Genomic DNA, 740 nt, shown 5'->3' on the forward strand with positions numbered 1-740 from the left:
GTGAGAAAATACTGCGAAAACGTTACTTTGAGAATAATTAAGTCCAACATCAAATTGAAAAAACCATGTTTTAATGAAAATGGACCTTTTATACTTTTTCAGAATGGAGTTTTGCGTAATATGTCAATGCCAGTCTCATGCAAAGAGAACATTCAACTCTCTTCACTGAAATCTCTCCCATAAACATGCTTTAGTAGACAAAAATTATCTTCGTCCTTTTCGTGAAAGTTGTCTGAATACTGATTATCTACTCCTGTCATAAACAACAGAAATTGTGATTAATTTCGATGACTTAAAAATAGTAACAGTGTTGCATCGACCGTTACCCTCGGTCTTAACACGCAGTTCGGGATAATAAAAAAAAATCTGCAATGTTTCGATCTTTGTTGAAATTCATAACAAGTCTTATGAATTTCAACAGGATTCACTGATAATTCTGTTTATTCAATTGTCTTCTGTATTGCGATTATTTCTGCGTTAATATTGAATTTATATAAAGTGAACGATAAATGAAATATTAGCTTTCGTGTTTTATGTTTTGTTTTCATGAAAAATAAACAAGGATGGTCAATTTTGTACATGTACAGGGTATTTTCACATGATTCATGGTTATCGTACATACGTCATGCATGCACTCGACACCCACTGTATTTCTCCGAACGCCTTAGACAAAGCACAAGGAGCGTCACGAGAAATTAAACAATTCTGCTTACGATTCGCAGATAACGGTGAGTATCATC

This window comes from Penaeus monodon, chromosome 15 (genome assembly GCF_015228065.2).
Source record: "Penaeus monodon isolate SGIC_2016 chromosome 15, NSTDA_Pmon_1, whole genome shotgun sequence".
NCBI classification, from domain to species: Eukaryota; Metazoa; Arthropoda; class Malacostraca; order Decapoda; family Penaeidae; genus Penaeus; species Penaeus monodon.